At 42.3% G+C, this 21657-nt stretch overlaps 1 long non-coding RNA gene across 1 annotated transcript; it reads right to left on the reverse strand.

The window, feature by feature from the left end:
- Positions 1–327: 327 nt before the first annotated feature.
- LOC132667466 (uncharacterized) lies at positions 328–21592 on the reverse strand. The gene is made up of 3 exons (XR_009605166.2): positions 21488–21592; positions 21244–21379; positions 328–1057 (listed from the first exon to the last, which is right to left on the reverse strand). It is a non-coding gene; the product is annotated as an uncharacterized LOC132667466 (long non-coding RNA).
- Between the last annotated feature and the right edge of the window lie 65 nt (positions 21593–21657).

The raw sequence follows: 21657 nt of genomic DNA on the forward strand, positions 1-21657 counted from the left end.
GACGCTATATCCACTCATCACAAGAGATAGAAATTTCTTACCAGTTGGCATGAGCAAATCTTGAGTAATCATTTTTCTTTTCTTTTCTTTTCTTTTTTTAAGATTTTATTTTCAAGTAATCTGTACACCCAACATGGGGCTTAAACCCACAACCCCAAGATCAAGAGTTGCACACTCCACCGACCGAGCCAACCAGGTGACCCGCGTTATTATTTTTCAAATATGTATTTGTTCTTGTTACAAAATTAAATAAGAGATTAGTGACTTTCAGATTCCGAAATAAAAAATAATTAGAAATTCAGATTCAGCAATCATAAGATTTTACGGGTCTAGAAGTACATGAAAAAAATCTAAAATATAATAGATTTGCAGTCCTAAAAATGACTGAAACATCTACTTTTTCAGCTGCCCCATTAAGTTTATGGAACCAAAGGCCTTTTAGTTAACTGGTCAACTTTCAGCCTATGTTACAAGTGTTTTAATTGTCTCCTTCACCTCCTCTTTCCACTTATCAATTTATAACACACACCTTATTTGAGTGCAGTGTTTTTCACTTTGCCTACAGTTTAACATATATTGACACTGATAGGCTACAAACTGAGCTAACGATTGTTTGGGGGTAGGTAGGGGTTTGCTAGGGCCAAACTTCTGTCCTCCCATCTCCCATCTTTCTGGGGAAAGCTTAGTTAAGTGATTTACACAGCATCACACAACCTGTTAATGGGACTTTGAAAGGAAAGCCCAGGACAAGCTGCTCTTTTTTTCTGCTGCTATGAGACCCCTCCATCACATAACACATGACAAACGATGGACAAATGGCAAAATATCTCCTACTGGCCAAGATATCAAACGTTATGAGAAAGGACAAGCACGGAGAAAATGAGTAGGGCACAGTTTTCAAGTGCATTCTTCCAGGTTTCAATCCAGGTTTCGATCATTTATCTGGTCACAAGTTTCCATTAGATCAATACGCTTCATTAGTCTTCCTGTTTGCTCTTGTGAGAAAAATACAAGGGCCAGGGAAAAGTCGAGAAGAGATGAGCAAGTCTGTGATTTGCTAGAGAGATTAGAAAATCTTGTTAGGATCAGTTCTATGTATTCACACCAACTCTCTAACCATCCCTCACCTCACCCCACAAAAACAGAAAGAACAGAGAGAAGGATGGAAATAAAAGAGTCTTCTAATACCAAGCATTAATAGGATTAGATATCACCAAACTGGGCCAGAAATAATGGATGGCAACCTCACCGTTGTACACCACCCCTAGTATCAATTCCTTTTTCTTTGTTCTCAACATGAGTGAGACCCACCCACAAGGGGGAAGATTTCCTCCCAGTGTGAAGAGACTTCCTAACAACTAAGAAAGTTGGATGTTTTCTCTGCTGAAAGGTTACATCTTGTTTATGGGTTGGGTTCTCTATTTTAAAAGTTCCTGGGAAGAGGGGCCCTGCAGAGATGCATTATTCCCCATTCCCCCCAATTTAATCCCCTCATTCAATCCACGTTTTCTTTTCCTGTCCCCCTTCACCCTGTCTTATTCTCCTCTTCCCTTCTGTCTTCCTGTTTTGCACCTCCATTTTATTTCTCTCAACTCTCCTCCCCTTCTCTTTTAGCACATCAGTCTGTAGTAGTATATTTAATGTTTTTCGACAAAGTGACAAAGTCTTGATTCTGAAATTCTAAAGTCTTCATTCTGAATTTTGCTTTGCCGAGTGAAAGGTCGATCTGTTTACTGTTAAGAACTACAGGTGGTCCAGCATCCCTTCTTATAGCCACCCGACAAACAAGGAGGCTGTAGGTCTATCTAGAGATATTTTACACAGCTTAATTTAGTATACATGCAATTTATGTATATGGATACATTAAAGAATTTTCTGGATCTGTGCAGGGGCCTTTGAAGTCTCTTCTGCATGTTAATTTCTCTACTAATCCAGATGCCACTGCTCTTTGTGATATTTCAGAGAGGTCACTGAGCACCATCCTTATAACTTTCCAGGGAAGAACAATGGAATGCCAGTGCAGAACTTTTTTTTTTTTTTTTATTGCCTAACCTTTTAGTATTCTTTTTCCCCTTTCAAGAAAAGCCAGTCAAGTCCTAGGAGGTCTTACCAATAATACTAATTCCTCTCTAGCTCAGCCAGTAGTTACCCTCTGCAGAGAAACTTAAGAATGTATCTGTGTTCACAGATTTCCTGTTTTATGTGATTACTCCCCAGAAGGAACTACCTTGAGCCCCTCTACTTCTAAACTGATCTTTCTGGGCTTTCCATATTTATGCAGTTCAAAGAGTCATAGCTTTTACAAATGAACTTGCCTCTTGATTTGGGATTCTAAGAGTTCTTACTACAGGTAGCCTACATGTAGACTGTAGGGATTTGAAAGAGGTAACAAATGTTAGAGGCCACTATATATCTCAAAAACAAAATACCAGCTTAAATTAAAAGCTGGAAAAAAATGTTAGTTGTAGCAAAACAGTTTTAAAATGTGATAATACAATGAAAAGTTCATAAGTTCTGGAGGATTGAGCTCAAGTATTAACAATTTCCACACAAATTTATCAAATTATCTTAATGTGTCACCAGTTGGCAAATTTCAGTTTTGCTAGCGTAAAAATAAGTTTTTTGACACCGAAATATCTTATTTGGAAATGGTGTTATAGTGTTTAAAATCTTAGTCTTAAACCCTGTGCGTCGGGAAAACCCATTTGTGTTTTAAAAAAATCCTCGGCAGCTCTTCCTACCCACAGGTCCTGTCCCTGTGCTTTAATAAAATCACCTTTTTTGCGCGCGCGCGCGCACACACACACACACACACACACACACACACACACACAAAATCCTCAAGGTATTTTAGGTTCTTGTTCTGTAAAATAATTTGAAGGATAATTTTGCTCCTAGTATAAAGTTGTGTTTGTTGTAGAAACTTTGAAAGAAGACAGAAGAATATAAAGAAGACAATAATTGATAATTCCACCCTCCAGATAACCACTATTCATATTTTCTTCCAGTCTCTTGACTGCACATCTATCTTGAAATTCCTTAAAAAAAATTTTTTTTAATGTTTACTTTTTGAGAGAGAGAGAGAGAGAGAGAGCGAGCATGAGTAGGGGAGGGGCAGAGAGACAGGGAGACACAGAATCTGAAGTAGGCTCCAGGCTCTGAGCTGTCAGCACAGAGCCCAGACGCGGGGCTCAAACTCATGAACGGAACCGTGAGATCAGGACCTGAGCCAAAGTCAGATGCTCAACTGACTGAGCCACCTAGGCGTCCCTCTTGAAATCCTTTTTTTAAACTTTCATTGTTTCGTTTTCTGCAATAATGCTTCATGCTGGGGCAGAGTCCAATTTTTCATGATAGAAAGGGAAAACAAGAGAGAGAAACCAAGAAAGAAGAACAGAGAGGCTGCAAGATTCTCTTGCCTCCTTTCCTCCTGATGGCTGACACCATTCCCCTACTCCTTCCTCCCCAGAGGCATTCCCCAAAATCAGATAGGACAAAAAAAGCTTTTCCAAACCTGAAAAGCATTATAAACTAGCTTACTGTTATTCACTGTGAAGAAAGTATCAACATTCTATATGTGGATAGCTAGGTAATTCGTGGATTTAAAATTTTTGATTGTCATCTGTTTCTAGACTTCTAAGAAACCATGAATGTCCAGAAGAACCAGGAGGAGGAGAAAAAGAATCTTTTTAATCACCTGAAAATACCCTCTAGATTCTAAAACAGGGGCGATCATTATTCTGATCCCCCTGCAATGTTGTTCTCTTCTCAGTTTGGGTTTCTTTATATTTTTATAAGATACTTACTGAATTTTGGCAAATTTGAGTAAATAATATACTTTTCCAAGATAGTTTGCATCATTATGGCCTACAACTTGAGGCAATTAAGTGTGACCTCCTTTTCCTGTAATTTTACATGGAAGAGCACTTTTGCCACAACCTGTAGCACCTATAGTAAGCATTATAAGCCTATAGTAAGCACTAGACTGAGAAAATGGAAGTCTGTCAGCTTCCTAAGAAAATGCCCAGTGTCACCTTAGACCTATTTGCATTGGAGCATGACATTATTGTGTCCCTTGATTGTGCTATCATTTCATCATGAGAAATTATCTCTCTGGCTTCTGTTTCCAGCATTTTGGTGGATTAGATGCTGTAATGGTTAATTTTATGTGGCAGCTTGGCTAGGCTATGGTGCCCAGCATTTGGTCAAACACCAGTCTAGATGTTGCTATGAAGGAATTTGTTATAAGTGGTTAAAGCAGATTTTGAGTAAAGCAGATTACCCTCCGTAATATGGGTGGGCCTCATCCACTTGGTTGAAGGCCTTAAGAGAAAAGAGAAAAGTCCCTGAAGAGGAAGGAATTTTGCCTTCAGACCTGCCTTTGGACTCCATACTGCAACATCGACTCTTGTTGGAATTTCCAGGCTGCTGGCCTGCCCCGTGGATTTTGGACTTGCAGCCCCCACAATCTTAAAATCTTAAAATCTTTCTCTCTTACTGTATCTCTTTTACACAATCTCTTTAGATGAAGAACCCTGACTAATACAGATACCCTGAATGACAATCCCAACAAAAATTCTTTTGAAGTTTCTTCCTTTCTTTTATTTCCTTAGGCAATCTCTATGTCCATTGTGGGGTTTGAACCCATGACTCAGAGATCAAGAGTCACATGCTCTACAGACTGTGCCAGCCAGACACCCCTTGATTAAAATATTTTTTTTTATTTTTAATGTTCTCTGTTTATTTTTGAGAGAGAGAGCTAACAGGGAAGGGGCAGAGAGAGAGGGAGAGAGAATCCCAAACAGGTTCCACACTGTCAGCACAGAGCCGGAGGCTGAGCTCAAACCCATGAACCGTGAGATCATGACCTGAGCTGAGATTGAGTAGGACACTTAACCAACTGATCCACCAAGGCACCCCTAAAATATTTTTAAAACATACTTTTAGGGGTGCCTGGCTTGCTCAGTCCGTGGAACCTGCAACTCTTGATCTCAGAGTTGTGAGTTTAAGCCCCACGCAGAGCATAAAGATTACTTAAAAAAATTTTTTTTAATAACAAAAACAACAATAAAAAAAACACCATCTTTTAAAATGCATCAACAAACCAGCACAAATGGGAGGGGTTTTCAGATCCCAAAAAATAAATGAAAACAGGAATCCTGGTAGGTAAGCAAGTTCCAAAGCCAGGTTTCACCCTGAGATTTTTTATCAGATTCTGGAGACCTGAATCTCAACTCTGAGATAATGCTCAGGGAATGACCAGCCTAGGGAACCTGTTAGAAGAATCCTTGCATTAGACTGAAAACATAAGGGGCTATATCCTCAGCATAAAGATAAATCTAGAAATTTACTCAAAGAGGGGTGCCACAGCAAGGACATTTGCTATCTTATGGTTGATGCTGAGAAGACAGATAAAAGAAAGAAAGAAAGAAAGAAAGAAAGAAAGAAAGAAAGAAAGAAAGAAAGAAAAAGAAAGAAAACTTTTCTAAGAATTAGGAAGCACAGCTAGTCTCATAATGGAATATTTCAAAATAAAAGGATCCCAAGTTGGTCGTACAACCAGGTGACTTGACTAGAAAGAGCAAATACAAATCTTCCCTGCACAAATTCACCTTCAAGTTTGGCCTCTAAGAGCCCCCAGAGAGAAAGCACCACGACAATGAGAAGCTCAAAGGACAGAAACATCCCAAAGCCTAGGAAGAAACATGAAGGAAAAACCAGAAGAAGCAAGCAGGGGACACCAGAAGCAGTTCCTCACAGACATCAAATATTGACATTGTTAGTGACCAAATATAAATTGTATATAGTTAATGAAATAAAAAAGGAGCTTGTAAATATTAGCAAGGAACAAGAGATGGTAAGGAACATCCAAGCAGATCTGAAATGGAACCAAACAGTACTTCAAGAAATGAAAAATAAAATGATTACTTTTTAAAATGAGGGGCTTAAATAGCCGCTTAGCCCCAGTAGAAAAGATAATTGCTGGACTGGAAAATGTATTTTTTTAAGTTTATTTATTTAATTTTGAGAGAGAGAGAGCACGTGCATATGAGTGTGCCCCGAGATGGGGTGGAGCAGAGAGACAGGGAGAGAGAGAGAATGAATTCCAAGTAGGCTGTCAGCGCAGAGCCTGACTTGGGACTCAAACTCACAAACTGTGAGGTCATGACCTGAGCCAAGATCAACAGTCAGATGCTTAACTGACTGAGCCACTCAAGTGCCCCTGGAAAAAATACATATTCCAGGGGTGCTTTCTGGCTCAGTTGGTTGAGTGCTGGACTTTAGCTAAGGTCATTATCCCCTGGTTCAGGAGTTCAAGCCCCACATCTGGCTCTAAGCTGACAGCTCAGACCCTGTAGCCTGCTTTAGATTCTGTGCCTCCCTCTCTCTCTCTGTCCCTCTCCCACTCACACTCTGTCTATCTCTCTCAAAAATAAATAAACATTAAAAAAATTTTTAACACATTTTCCAAAATACAAACCAGAAAGAGACAAAAGTTATGAAAGATATGTTAAGAGTTCTATAATTCCTTATGAGAGTTCATGAAGGAAATAATAGAGCAAAGAGAGGACAACTTCCAAAGAGATAATAGCTGGGAATTTTGTTAAAGATGCCGGAGTTCAGATACAGAAGCCAAATGTATCCCAAGCAGGATAAATAAATCAACATGTAGAGCTATGACTGTAAAAATGCAGAGCTCCAAAGGCAAGGGAAAACTTTAAAAATAGAGAAGAAACACAAGTTATGTGCAAATGTGTTTTTTAACAGCAGCAAAAACAAACAAAAACCAAAGATAGTGGAATCATATCATCAATGTGCTGAGAGAAAATAACTTCAAATCAAGAATTTTATCCCCAGTGAAATACCTAAGAATGAGTGTAAGAAGTAAATATTTTCACTCAACCAAAAATCCAGAGATTTTAACACCAACAGACCTGCACTAAAGAAAATGATAAAGGATGTGCTTCAGAAGGAAGGAAATAGACGGCAAATATATAGGTAAATCTGTGGGTAAATCTAAATAAATTTGATTGTATTAACAATAATATCTAGTCGGGGGGGGGGGGGGAGGGTTAAGCTAGAACTGGACTCCAGAACTAGAAAGGGATAACATGAAAAGATTTCTAAGTTCTAAGGTTCTCATATTGTTCACAAGGAGGAAAGGTATTGATGAACTGTGTTAAGTGAAAATATTAAAACCACTAAAAAAATAGATATTCAAAAAATATAACTTCCAAACAGGAACAAGGAGGAAACTGTACTAAGGAGGAACATCCTCAATTGATACAAAAGAAGTAAAAATGAAAGGAGCAGAAATAGAAATATAAAGTACCAAAAATATGGTAGTAATAAATCCAAGTATATTAGTATGTACAATAATATAAATGTACTAACGACTCCAGTTAAATGGCAAAGATTGTCAGAATGAATTTTCTAAAAAACCAGTTATATACTGTTTACAAGAGATTTTTAAAACATAAATACAAGAAAGTTTGAAAGTCAAAGGATGGAAAACGAAATATTAACAGAAGCAAGCTAGTATGCCTAAATTAATATCAGAGAAAATAAACCACAGCCAAAGCATTACTAGAAATAAAATTAGCTGCTGCTGAATTCACCACAAGATATGCCAATTCTACATTCATATCTCACATGCACCAACAATCATATACTTTTCTTTAATATCAGGAAAAATGCAAAGTTATTGCTATCACCACTCCTATTCAATATTGTATTTGAAATCCTAAACCATATAAGTATGACAAAAACAGAAAATAAATCATAGATTTAAGGATCTAAAAAGAAAGATAAAAAAGGAAGATATAATATTTGCACATGATATTATTGGCCACATAGAAAACTCAAAAGAAACTATAGGTAAATTAGGGACATCTGGGTAGTTTGGTCAGTTGACCCTCTGACCTGTGATTTCAGCTCAGGTCATGATCCCAGGATCGTGGGATGGAGCCCCATGTCAAACCCTGCAAGGAGCCCCACGTCAGGCTTTGGACTGAGTGTGGAGCCTGCCTAAGATTCTCTCTCTCCCTCTGCCACTTTCCCCTGCCACTCTCTCTCTCAAATAAAAAAAATTAAAAATTAAAAAAAAGAAACTGTAGGTAAATTATTAGAATGCATAAGAGAGTGTTTTCAATCACTATACATTTCTGTAGAGCAAAAACAATCAATATGATTTTAAAAGAATGCCATTATAAGAGCAAAAATATATAATAAATCTAGATACAAATCTAACTAAAGCTGTGTACCTCATAGAGAAAAATTATACCTTTCGAAAAAACATTAAAGAAGACTTAAATAAATGGAGAAACACCAAGTTGTTAGTAGGAAGCTTCAGTAGCATGAAGATGTCAGTTCTCCCATGTTGACTAAATCCAATTCCAATGAAAAACCCCAACAATATTGTTTATGGAACCTGACAAGCTAATTCTAAAATTGAAATGAAAGAGGAAAGGATCCAAAATTGTCAAGACTCCCTAAGAAAAAAAGTTTAAGGTCAGGAGAATTGCCTTCCCAGATATCAAGACTTAGTATGTAAGCTATAGCAAGAAAGTGGGATACCGGGAGAGTGCCAGACAAAGGCTCCAAAGGAATATGATAGAGAACATGGAAACAAATCAATGCACATATAGAGATTTGCTTTTATAATATAGTGGGCACTAGAGATAAATAGAGAGAAGATTCAGTCAATGCTACTAGAAAAACATATTAAACAACTTTGAAAAAACTAAATTGGAACCCTATCTCACACCATATGCAAAAATCAATTCCAGTTGGATTAAAGACATAGATGTGGAAGGAAAAATTATAAAACTTTTAGAAAACAACTTAGGAGAATGCCATTATAACCTCAGGGAAAGCTTTCTAAAACAAGACACAAAATTATGTACTTATAAAGGAAAATACTGATAAATTCTACCACATAAAATTAAAATTTTGGTTCATCAAAGACATTAGGAGAGTGAAAAGACAGAAACTAAAGGTGAGAAAATATTTGTCATACATTTAATCAAGACAAAGGATTATTATCCAAAAGATTTTTTAAAGCTCCTATGAATGAAGAGAAAAACAACCCAATGGGAAAATAGCAAAAGTCACAAACATATTTCATAAAAGAGAAAATATAAATGGCCCACAGACACCTGAAAAATACTCAACCCTATTAGTAATCAGAGAAATGCAAATTAAAACTACAAACAGATATTTCTTCCATAGGCATAACAAAAATTTTAAAATAAGTCAATAAGAAATGTTGACAAGTGATAATTCTTATCACCTCCTGGTAGGAGTGTAAATTAATACAGCTGTTAAGGGAAACAGTTTGATAGTATCTAGTAAAATTGAATAAGAAAGCAATTCTACACCTGGTTTTAGATACTAGATAAACTCTGGCATATGCGTACCAAGAAGCATGCACAAGAGATACATATAGCAGCATTTACTATAATTAAAAAAGAAAGAAAGGATAAAGAGAGAGATAGAGAGGGAAAGTAAATGAAGGACCTGAATGTCTGTTGTCTGTTCATAGCAGTGAGGACCAATGGCTTGTGGCATGCTGACACAGTGGAGTACTATACAACAAAGAGAGTGAAGAAACCACATTGTACGAATGTACCACAATTAATTAATTAACTAACTAAACAAACAAACAGCATTGGGAGAAAAAAACACATTACCGCAGACTGTATAATGTATGCTTCTGTTTATATAAAGTTGGTTTTAATTTTTTTAATGGTTATTTATTTTTGAGAGAGAGCGCATGAGAGTGGGGGAGGGGCAAAGAGTGAGCGGGACAGAGGATCTGATGCAGGCTCTGTGCTGATAGCAGACCACCCCCCCCCCCTCCCTGATGAGGGGCTCAAACTCACAAACCTATCCGTGAGATCATGGCCTGAGCTGAAGTCAGATGCTTAACCAACCGAGCCATTCAGGTGCCCCTGTTTATATACATTTTTTCAAAAGCAAAACTTCACACTATATTATTTAGGGATACATACATGAGTAGTAAACTTATAAAGAAAGTAAACAATTGAGCAAAACACAATTCAAGGTGGCAATGACTTCTGGTATGTGTTGGTGGGGGAAGACATGCAATGACAAAGAGGGCACAAAGGAGTCTACTTACAGATACTACTGAGATTCTATTTCTAAATACAGCTGCTAGGATATGAGCATTTATTTCATTCCATTCTTTAAATTGTACAGATACATTCATATACTATTTTATATGTATGATACACTTCACGATCAAATGACGGCCATTTTATTTCTAGAATCTTGGCTAACATAGCAAAGCTTAACCTTGTTGGACCCTGGTTTTCCCTCTTCAAAAAAAAGCCATTAGAAAATGCTATTCTTTTGTTTATTTAAAGCTAGTCTACTCCTAGATAGAGGGCTCCTTCATTTTGGCTCATGACTACTGTATTCTAGGTCCAGTGCTGTACTGGCCCCTGCTCTGCCATTATCAGAAGGCAGATTTCTGTATTTTTCTGGCATCCTAAGATTGAGGGTACCAAGATCAGCATCCTTCCCTTCCAGCAGTGTTTCCTCAGCCAGCAAGTATAAGAGAAAAAAATGAAGTTTAATTATAATCAGATCTCCAGGAGCTCTTTTCCTCTAATGATGTTCACATCAAATGATACTAAAATAATTCTTTCTGAAAGACAGAGAGTAATTCAAGGCCTTCAAAGCTAACCAGAGTGAGTAATGGAAAAGGCCTAATGCCAGTACATCACCCCTTTCGTGGGTGGACCTTATTAAAATCACCTTGTGTCTCCCTCTGTAAAGAACTTCTTCTGTAAAGTAGAAATTATAAACAAGCATGCTGGGTGTTCTTAGAAGCTGTGGTCGTAAGCTTTCCATTAATAGATAGTAGAGCCTGTCATCAGTTCTGTCTAAACCTACACATTGATGTTGGAAGTTTTATCACTCTGATTCATACTCATATTTTCTTTTTTCTTCCTAAGAATGCAACATCTCAATCTTTCCACCCTCGCTCAACTTTTGCTGGCATGGACACATGCCTCATTGTCACACTTGCCAATAAAAGTTAAATACCATATATATTTGGGTAGGCTTTAATAACTTTCATAATAAGCAAAAGGTCCTATCATTTACTTGATGTGAACTTGCCAAAGCATCAAAAAACTAAAAGAAAGCATACTGAGAATTGGTGGAAGAAAAATGTTGATCCCCCAATTTATCTTTTGGAAATTCAAAATACACAATGGAGTAACAGCTGTTCTAGATTTCCACCAGAGATTAGCAGACAAATTATTATTGAAATTCAAAGTTGTGACATCTTTAGATAAATATTTGCACAGCCTCTGATTCAACAGAAATCTGGAAGGGTTCACAGTCCGGCCCAGAATGGATCATTTTAACACTGCAGCTTCACACCGTGGTTAGAAAGGAGCCCAGGTTGGATTCTACTAGCTGGTCCCTCTGCTGCTGTTGCTTCCTGATGCCAGTGTCTAGGTCTCTGCCTCCAGCCATGTGTCAGCCCATCCTTGAAGGCTTTCTTCACCCCCGTCATTAGCCTGCCACAAACTGAGCACCTGCCATCAGAGCTCCCTTCTACTGTGCCCGCCTAGAGGAGTGCCAATACCATGGCCTGATGCCTTTGGAGGGTCTCTATAGTAAAGCCTAGCTGAAGACTTCAATTTGCCAGCCTTAGAGAACACAAGTGCCTGTGCTCCACGAGCAGAAGTATTTCTCATAAAATAAAAACCTTGTAATATAATCTGTGAGCACATGCTCCAAGCCCTCCATGGAACAAATGGCTCCCCTTCCACCTGCACTTGGTCCCTCCTCCCCGTTGATTCACTTGGCAAGCCGGTCCTCCAAGAAGAATGTGGCCTTTGCACTCACCACAAGGACTGGGGTGTCTTGTATGCAACCATTGCCTACCCAGCTCACAACAGAGGCTTGTGGGCTGGAGAATGTATCGCATTTTGTTGTTAATGGAATTTCCTGCCCCTCTCAGTGTCAATTAAAGAGTCCTCTGCACTCATTCTCCCATCTTGAAAGGAGAGAAACAAGAGGAGATGAACTGCTGGTCTCTCCATACTTGGTCTTCAGACCGTGACCATATTAATCCTACAACTTTTAATTACCGCAACTTCTGATAGGGTGTGTCTACAAAGTAATTAGATATCTTTTTCCATATGTTACACAGGCAAGTCCATCGCATAACCTTACAGAAGGTGGCTACGCCTTTCTTTGGGGCCCCTATCTTGGCATGCCCCTCCCCGACCTGCTAATTGATTCAGGAGTCAGCCTTCCCAATTGTGTGCAAATTGAGAGCAAACTCTCTTTTGTCTCCGCCTTGCTAGGAACAAAGTAGTTGCTCAATAAATATCTGAGAAATGCGCCCACCTCCAGAGGTCTAGAATCCTTAGCGGGCTTCTCTTTCCTCTTCTCCTACACTTTTCCCCACTGGGTGGTGCCAACCCTCACCTGGGTCCGGGTCCCCGTCACCCCAACCGCGTTCCTCGGCCGCTTCCAGGCCTCCCGCAGGGCTCTAAGCTCCCACCTGGTGGAAGGTAGGTGCGTCAGGAGGGCGCGACGGGTATCCGGACGGGTGGGGGTGCAGCGGAGGCGGGGACAGGGACGCGGTAGCAGCACCCGGTCCCTTTCGGATCCCCTCCGCTCCCCCATATCCCTCTCCCTCCAGCACCCCCCTCACCCCTATGCTGCAAGAATGTGGCGCAGGAGCGAGTGGAGAATCTTTGGCTGCGGCCCCCTCCCCCGCCTTATAAAAAAGAAATTGACTTTTGTTTGGAGTTTGTGAAAAGTGGGGCTCGGGGCCCAGTCAATGGGGCGCCCCGCAGCGCTGGCTGAGTGGAGCTAGCGCGAACCGCTCAGCCGCGGCCCCAATTAATCCGCCCTTTGTGCGGCCCGCCCGGCCGCCCCCGCCGCAGCAGCACCAGCGGCCCATTGTTCGCCTCGCCGGGCCGCGGGATTTACCCTTTTCAAACAGCCGGTTTTGTCCAGGGCAGTTCGAGCGGAAGTTTCTCACTGACAATTTGCCCCAAATAGATAGATTTGTCAGAAACGACCTTCGGGAAGGAAGCAAAAAGCCACCGGCCTGAAGGTTGGGCCGGAGACGGGGACTCGCCGCCCTCCGCGCCCCCGGCCCGGGCGGCCCCGAAGCCTCGCGGGGGACCCCAGCCCCCTGCACCTGCTGAGCCAGACACTCCGCGGACCCGACCTCCGTTTACCCATCTGTAAAATGGGACAGCTTGGCGCTGGCAAGCCGTAAGTCCAGAGCTCTGGGTCAATTCGCGTGGACAACATTCATTTCCTTTCTCTCTCTTCACTGCCTTTTGTAAAACTCTAAAGCAAAATACCTGACGAGGCCTCGGCGACATTGCGAAAGGGCCTTGAAGGTGGGTCAGGGTAACACGTTCCGGATGGTGCACGTGCTGTTTTCTCTTCTGCCCTCGGCTCCTCCTTAACAAAGATGTCATCCGTGCTAAATCACAGGTGGTGCCTTTGTAAAACCGGCTATTGTCCCCTCATAAGTCAAGATATAAAACGCTTTGTACTGAATGGCCCGTGATCTGGAGCTCTCAACTTGGGAGTCGGGCTGTTAGATTTTTTTTTTTTTCCCACCCACCAGAGCCGCTCTTCTCCCAAATGACCTCACTTATTAAGCAAAATCGAAATGGGGGAGGGGGGAACCCAACATGCTGTTGATGAAAAGAATAGTTACTGATTTCTTCACACTTAATGGCAAGTATGAGTCTTTTAAAATACAGCCTCATAGCAAACAGATCTGTGAATTTTAAGCAGACTGAATTGTATTAATCAGTTGATGGGTTTGTTCATTTTCTATCACTAGAGGAGAAATACGAAGGTTGGGACCCCACGGCCGCTATTTCTTCTGTACTCAGGCAATCTCTTTCTTTAGTCCAGAAAATTTCCTGCTAGTTGCACATGAGAGAAAAATTGAAACAAAAAAAAAATCTGGTTTTTGTTTATCCATCAGGTGAATACACAATTCAGCATCATACAGAGGAAACCCTAGGTGGTCTTTAACAAGATTTCAGTGGCTAAGAGCTACAATTTAGAGAAGATGACAATACATACACAGTGTCAATAGTATTTAAACAAACATCCCAGACAACAGAATAATGGTTATTAACTATGATGCTTTGGGCTTCTGACTAATTTCCCATGCCTGTCTGCAGCCAAAACAGCTGCAGGGTTTTCCCCCTTTAAAACTGTTTATGTGCATCATTTTAAAAATTGCATTTAACAGCCATATCCTTCAGAACAGTCCCTCTGTGTGGAATAGAAGTGAATGGCTTAGTAAGAATGATGAAGCCAGTAGCAAGAATGTCTTTCATGCCAAAAGGACTCTAACCATTCTGCTAGAAACCTACTCGTTCAAAAGCTTCTACACCTCTCTGAAATGTGGACAGCTGTCTGATGTTGTATGCCCTGCGGTATGGGTTGACGTGTCTAAATAAAGGGAGTTCTTTTACCCTGCTCACACTTGCAGAAGTGTTTTCAAAATTGATTAAATTGTGCAACTGTACTAACGTGTCCCCCTCCTGGGGTTTGAGAATGTGAAAGAAATCAAAAGAGAAGGTAAGATTTAGCTTGCATAATTCCTTTCTCACTTCCAGACAAATATTAAGTTTTTAAAAATACTTTGGTGACCAGGACTTTAAAATGAATGCATTCCTTGTATACTCCGAACATGCAACTCAATCATGATTTAGCTAATGCAACTGGAAATTGATATATTTAGGGATCCAAGTATGTGCGGTTATGAACACTTGGTAATTACATATTATCTTAGCTAATCATTAATGCATGGACTAAAGTTGAATTTACTTCCACTGTTTTCATTGCTGTTAATATTTATGAAGCATCCACTTTGCACTAAAAGATGGTCAAAACATATCTAGGAACCTCAGCCTTCAAAAAAAAAAAAGGCATCCAAATATTTGTGTCTTGTCTATAGCGAGATACTTATATGTTGTATGTGACGTATGTAAGTATTTGAAATATCTCATTATTCAGTCTGATAGAAACACTAGATTTCAAATCACTGTTTCATCCACTCCAAAATCATGTCAATTATACCTGAAATTTTAGAAACTGGGAGAAATGTCTGCAACCTACCTCCTGAGTTGTGAACTGCTTTACCTGAAAGGCCAAATCCTCCCCCTCCCAGCAGGCAATCATCTTATGCCCTGAAGCATGAGATCTGATTACCCCTATCATCATCTTAGCTTGCATAGATACAGATGTTATTAACGGCTGTAGTTTATCCAACCCTTTTTAAAAACGCAGCTGCAGCATTTGACTTGGGGACCTCCTGTGAATCCCACTGGTTGACTCTGTCTTGCACAAAGCACGTGGGGTTTGGGGGAGGGAGAAGAGAGGGGGAGGTTTGTTTTGTTTTGGAGGGTTTTTTTTTTTTTTGAATCAGACTTCCCTAAATAGCCACTCGGCATCTTTGTAAGTGATGTGAATTCTGAAATTACTTACAAGAATAGGAGGACAACAGGGTACTGTGTGAACTAGATCATTTGGAAACAAAGCATACTAGAATGTATGCTTCTCACTGCATTGGCAGAGATCAAATATGTGATCCTGATATACGTATTCATGGAATAAAAAATCGTAGCGTATTCTCAAATATGTTAGCCACATTTAAACGGGCTACCCCGTTTTACATAACAATTGTTTCTACTAGTGTTGAAACAGTAATCTGGATAAAGCAGGTCCCTGCTGTGGAGGGAATAGAGGGATGTTTTTAAAATCTGAAAGGCCCAGATTAACAATCTACTCTGATCAAATTTAGTAATTAATCGTTCATTCTAATCATTGACTTTTTCTCAGCAGCTACAATTAGTATCTCTAAGTAGTTCCTCTTGTAGCCCACATCATTCTCTACAAAACAGAAAAAGACCTGACAAATTTTCTCTCCCTTGGGACACAGCAAATTTTAAGTACTGGCAGGGAAAGAATTTGAAGAAAAACTTATGAAGTGGAGGAGTCTGAAGTTCTAGAAACACTGAACTATTGCTTCAAGATGCACAAAACTCTTCTCTTAATTCTGATTACTTCACTTGTAAGTGAAGCGAAATTGCCTTAATTGGGGATTCTAGAAACCCTTCTGGGAAATAGGAGGTAGCTTAATGCAGTGGAATTAATATTTCAAAGAGCATCAGATTATCTGGGTCTGACTCCTAGCTCTCCATTCACTAGCTTCCCTAAAAATGGTGCCGTTTTCTCCATTAACTGTTGCTAGACTCAGCTTCAAGAGTTTTGGGTTCTGGTGATGGCCTCTGCCTCTAGGTGAGTGACCTAGGACGAGCTTTGTCTCTAAGGATCTCAGTTTTCTTATCTATGAAATGATGGAATTAGATGAATACTAATCTCGAGGGTCCCTTCTGATTTATGTGCTCTGTCATTCTGGGTTAAATGGAAACCGAGTCAGACTATGTAATTTACAGGAAATTAAGAGGTTGAAGAAGGCTTGGTGGTTAATCTCTCCCTGGATGTAGTCTGCTTTCTCGTCTCTCTAGCTAGTCATTCTTTTGTGTTAGTAAGCTGAAAGATTACCTTTATTCCTTCCCAAGGTTTGGAGGTCTAGAGGACCTGTCTGTCTCTACCTACTCCCTACTCTCCCAATTGCTGGGGCAGAGCAAAGGCAAGCCTCTCGCTTCACACCTCATCTTTCATGAGGCAGGGTCACTCACGCATTCCACATTTATAAGAACCACTATGTGCCAAGGCGCTAGGACTGACAATCCGAAGATGAATCAGATAGTCTCTGTCTCAAGAAGCTCCCTGGCCTTTGGAGAGCTGGACATCTCTCATGTATCCCATAAACTTTTTATTCTTGCTATTAGGAAATAAGAAACTGGCAGCTTTGTCTCTGTTGACCCATCTTCCTGGGGGGAGAGAAGGAGACCACATTATTTTCCTGCTCCTATGTTTCTGGTAACATCTTTGGTTGTTTTTGTTTTAAATACATCTCTAATGAGTTTTCTTTGAAGGAGGGAGCCCAGGTCCCAAATAAAGCAATTTGACATGAGAGCTATGATAAATTCTTCTGGCACCAAGACAGGATATAAGTGAATAAATAATTTTATGTAGGAAATAAAGTAAGGGATAAGGGAAAGAAAGATGTTTCTATTTGACTATTCCTGGGGCAAGAAGAATATCTTACTCTAATCCTCAGCCTGAATTTCTTTGGCTGCTGTGGTTCCAGGGGAGGGAGGGTGTGAATGAATGTAGAGACAATGTTATTTGCTAAGGGGGAAAAAAAGAGAAGCCTGTCACACAGTGCATTTTCTTAATCCTGTTACTGTTAACAGTGTTCATCTTCCTAACTGGCGGGGAGCAAAGAGACAACTCATAGTGAACACAGTCCTGGAAAGTGTGAACAAAAAACTCCACAACTCAGCACCAGTTGGGTTCTAGAGCACCTGTCTCTATTCTGGATTGTTCTCAGTGTCTTTTCTGAGTAGAGTTAGACAAGATGCAAGCAACTTGTAGAGAGGCCCACAGCAGAATCAGGAGCAAGCTTGACGAGATGGTTTCTTTCATTCTCTCACTTAGCAAGCCCTCACTGAGCACCTATTTTGCGCTGGACAATCTGCTCCATGACCCGTTTTCTCTCTCATGCCCCATCCACTGGGGAAGCAACAACCAACCATAGGTTGAATTATGATTTGAAAATCAACTTTCTCCTCATGTAAACAAACAAACACATAAATAAAACGTGTGTTGGACCATCTTTTGGAGAAAGAACGTCAAACCTCAGCCAAGCTTAACGGGTAGATTTTCCCGGACATTTCCTGGCTCTGTGTATTTCTCAACTCTGCTAGTCAGTGAAGTGAAGGGCATTTTAAAGCAATGAATCTCCACAGGTAGAATGACCTCTGAGAGGGCATTGATCATTGGTTGGGGAAGAGGTGTCTCTGTTCCACACCAACTTCAGCTCTGTTTGCTGATAGAAAAGTTTTTTCTTTCTCCTTTGCTGTTTTAATTTAGAAGAATGGCTAAGGGAACTGGAGAAAATGGCACCATTTTTAGGAACGCTAGTGAATGGAGAGCTAGGAGTCAGACCCACATAATCTGATGCTGGAAGGGTGCCTTGCACCCCTGACTCTCTCTCTCATACCATTTAGTTGACCTGACTCTACTTTCCTTTTTAAGTGGATGGGAAGGGGCATTAGTAGGGAGAGTGAGCTATAAGACAGTTTTCAGAGGCAGTAGATTCCCGTAACACAAGACCAGCTTTCCAGGCATCCCCTCACAGGCTATTTCACTCCATGCTGGTTGAGGGTCCCTTGTATATTTTTCCAGAATGTTCTGTGTTTTAGTCCAAGCCAATGCATTTAGCACCTTTTATGTGTCTGCTCTCCCTGTAGCCTCCTTGAGAAAGAGATCAGGTCCTTAATCTCCGACATATAGTGGGTGCTCAGTATGTGATGAATGGAGTGATGATTGATGGATGGACAGAGAGACCCTAGATTCCATGGTCCTTCTCGTGATCTTATTTCTTATCTCCTGGGCCAAAGTATAAATGTTCTGTGATAAAAGATGCCTTCGTTGTGTTTTTTACTTTGATTTTGGTGGAGAGCCCCACACTCACAAGAGGCTAAAGAGGAAGTTAGGGGCTATCTTTAGACCTGGTCAGAAGGACTTCAGAATCTGTGGGGGTGTGGCTCCACTCCCTCCCCAAGACAACTGCTATAAACTCATCCTTGAACTTGTCTCTGTTAAAATGCATTTCTGAGATAGGTGGCATTTGCCCCTTAGCAATCATTTCCCCTCTTGGAGTCACAGGAAAAATCTCTGAAAGTTAAGGTTGAACAGGGTATAATCATTTACAGGCAATTGGAGCCCAGAGAGGTCTAGTCTCTTGCCCAAGGTTACACAGCTAGTTGGGACAGAGCCTGAACCCCCACATCCTGGCTACCAGAAGTTAGCCTTCTTGTGCCTCCTGGGGCTTCTTGGGAAATCTGCAGACTTTCCTCCTTTATTCACCTAACATTTATGTAGCACCTACTGTGATTCAGGCTGCACCTACTGTGATTCAAGCTGCAGCGCATTGATAGGAAGATGGAAAGTAACAGTCTATCTTGCGGAGACTTTCTTCTATGAGCTGCACGCAGGAGAGTCCCAGGTTTCTACACCTTAGATCCGAGGGCCCTGTGGCCTGCAACACCTTTGAAGGAGCAGAAGCCTGCACACACTTCGGCTTTAGGCTCCCCTTGGACCTGGTGGGCGGCAAGCGCCCCAGCCCCTCCCGCCTACTCTGGATCTTGTAGCTGCTGTTGCCACTGAACCAATCATGCCAGAAAGTCATCATGATGATTTCAGAACTGCATTGTGATTTATGCAAAGCGCGCGGATAATTACAGCCGGGAGCACAGAACACAGGACGAACATGCTGCGGGTGTGTGCGCGCGTGTTGTGCCTTTTGCCAGGACTGGATGATGGTGGTGGTGGTGGTGGTGTTGGTGGTGGTGTGTGTGTGTGTGTGTGTGTGCGCGCGCGCGCGCGCGCCCACGTTTCTATTCACTGGACTGCTGGATACCCTGCTTGATTAGGGACTGGTGACAGGAAAAAGAGGGAGGCATTCCCATTTTGATTTTGAGACAATTTGATGAGCCTCGGGAGTATTTTTCAGAAGTTTTTATGCCTACAAATGAGCCAGCAGGGCAAGAATGTCGGGGAATAGAGGAAGAGGTAGTTTGGACCCTTCGAGAGCCATAGTCCTCCTACCTCCAAGCGACCCCTCCCAAAAAGCAGTTTCTAGGTCGCCTTCTTGCCACAGAATCCTAAGGCTTTGCCCCAGGGACAGGCCCAGGTCTAGTCTTTGACATTGGACTGTATCTTCGCCTGAGATACAGTACTGTACTTGGATCTTGTTCTTTGTCCTTAATGAAGCGCCCCACTCTGCGTCCACATGATAGTGACGGTGGTGGCGGCGGCTGCAGAGGCAGCGGCGGCGGGACAAGTGGGTCTCTGGCGGGAGCCAGAACCCCAGGCTCCAAAACCGAGCATCGGACAATAACTGTGTTTCTCAAACGACGCCTGGAAATCACTTCCCTTTCTGGGCGCGGAGTTAAACTTTGTACCATTTCGCGTGCGCGGCCAGTACGCTGCCCAATTTGGCTGTCAAAATTTTTAATTTCTTTTCCATTCTCCTCAAAAATACCCTCAGGTTTATGGTTTAGTCCCACGATTCCCTAATCTCGTCCCAATACAAAAAAACCCAAGGAGGGTTAATTTGGGAAATAGTCGTCCCCTGTCTTGCTTTTTCCGGGTGTCCCCAGCTTCCGAGCCCCGGAGGCTGTACGACCCTGGCAAGGACGCGGGCTCTCGTGCGTGTGGGGTGCGCAGGCCGGGGGTCCAGGCCCCGCAAAGGCTGCTGCGGAAAGTTGCAGTCACGTGCTGCGGCTGCCTGCAGCAGCGCACAGCCTGTGCCCGGTAGACGCCGGGCGGAGGAGCTGCTGCGCCCTCCGAGGGCTCGGGGGACGCAAGCATTCACACACACAAACTCTGATCGAAAGCCCGGGTTGACCCTGAGTCTGAAGAAAGTGCAGTTGGGGGAAGGCAGGCAGAATTTCGGAGAGCGGGTCTCAGTTCTCCTCCCCCACCCCACCCCCCACCACCAAAAGCGCCGCGGAGGGCGGGAGAGCAGGAGGTGTGACCCCTGACCCCTAGCCGGCCCACGCCCGGAGGACCGGCGGGCAAGCTCTTGTTCGACAAGTTCAAGCTGCTGGGAGAGCTTAAATAAGAATTAATCTCTTGGAGATTGGGGATCACCGCTCCCTAGGCGTGCGCTCTCCCAGAGCGGCGCAGGGACCAGGGCGTGAGAGAGCACTGGAGTCGGCGGGGGAAGGCAGGCGGGAGGACTGGGGGTGTAAGGCGGAAGAAGCTCCCCAGAATCCCTGGAAGCTACTCGGGAAGGGGGGGGGGGCGCGCAGCGAAGCCTGCTAGGGTAAGTTCTGTCCTGCAGCCGCTCCAGTGCAGATAATGGAGGCGACAGGAGCCTCACTGTGCTCCGGATGGGCTTTGCTTTGGGAGCGGGCGCACCCTCCCCAAGGCTGGTGCCCAAGCGGACCCCGCGAAGGCCGCAGGAACGCCGAGCCTTCAGCAGACTCCATCCCAGGCCCCAAGTCCGCACACAGCGTCCTCAGCTACAACTTTCTGTAGATAGTTGCAAAATGAATAATTACTCACCTCGGACCAGATCCAAGTTTTACCCAACAGAAAGGGCACGGGACCAAGAATGAACCAACTCACATGGCCATATCCGGTGCGCACAATCACACAAACACACAGCCACCCAGTTTCTTCTACGAATCTGTCTGGCGCTCTGGAGAGAAGGGGGAAAGCGTTTTGAGAATGCTCCATTTCCCCTCCCCTTCCCCTTGCCATGAAATATAATAATTCATTTTTATTACAAGAGCAGCACCGTCCTCACCATCACGCACGCACAGAGCCACACTCCCATATTCACACTCTAACTCGGCAGCTCCGACAGCGCCTGCATTTTCTTTGGGAGCCGCTTGGAGGTTCATTAATATCATTAGCATTTAACCCCCTCCCTCTTCCCATCCCCTCCCCGCACATGGCTGACGTCAGACCCCGCCA

Source organism: Panthera onca, chromosome B2, assembly GCF_046562875.1.
Source record: "Panthera onca isolate mPanOnc1 chromosome B2, mPanOnc1 haplotype 2, whole genome shotgun sequence".
In the NCBI taxonomy this organism is placed as follows: Eukaryota; Metazoa; Chordata; class Mammalia; order Carnivora; family Felidae; genus Panthera; species Panthera onca.